This window comes from Orycteropus afer, unplaced genomic scaffold, assembly GCF_000298275.1.
Source record: "Orycteropus afer afer isolate SDZICR_OR568_19922 unplaced genomic scaffold, OryAfe1.0 scaffold00176, whole genome shotgun sequence".
NCBI lineage: Eukaryota > Metazoa > Chordata > Mammalia > Tubulidentata > Orycteropodidae > Orycteropus > Orycteropus afer.
The window spans coordinates 6156428-6157014 of record NW_006921763.1 but is presented as its reverse complement, the minus strand read 5'-3'; positions in this window follow the sequence as shown (position 1 = coordinate 6157014).

Here is a 587-nt window from a genome sequence, read left to right as displayed (position 1 = left end):
TCCTCATGCTCTGCTCAAGTGTATTTTATATCACTTTGGCAAGCACCTGAAGAAACTCTTAATATACACAACCATCTTGAAAAGTACACTGTAGTAAGCATCCCAACCTGTCTGCACTGCAAGTATTTTCATGCTTCTTGCTTTTTATCTGATTATGGATTTAATTTAAATTTACTTTAGAAAATACAGGAAAAGCTGAAAATAAAAATCACAAACAGTGTCACTGGGGATATTAATAATGTTGTGTATTTTCTTCTAGGGTGTATGGTAGAGACTGGCTAGATATTCACAAAACTACATTCCCTGAGTTTCTTACATTTAAGGGGAAAGGAAGCAAGTGCTTAGCTTTTGCCAATGGTATTCAAACAGAAGTAAAATGCCATTGATAAGCCAAAGCAGTTAAGACAGAGTGCCCTGTCCTGGTCATTTCACCTCCACCCCCAAGCCCTATCTGCCAGGATGACCCCAGAGCAATCTTGAATTAATATACGAAGGATATCAGAGTCACAGAGGAATCCCACAGCCACTATGAACATGCATTGGACTACATTATGAGTAAGAAGTCATGCTATATTGTATTCAGAAAT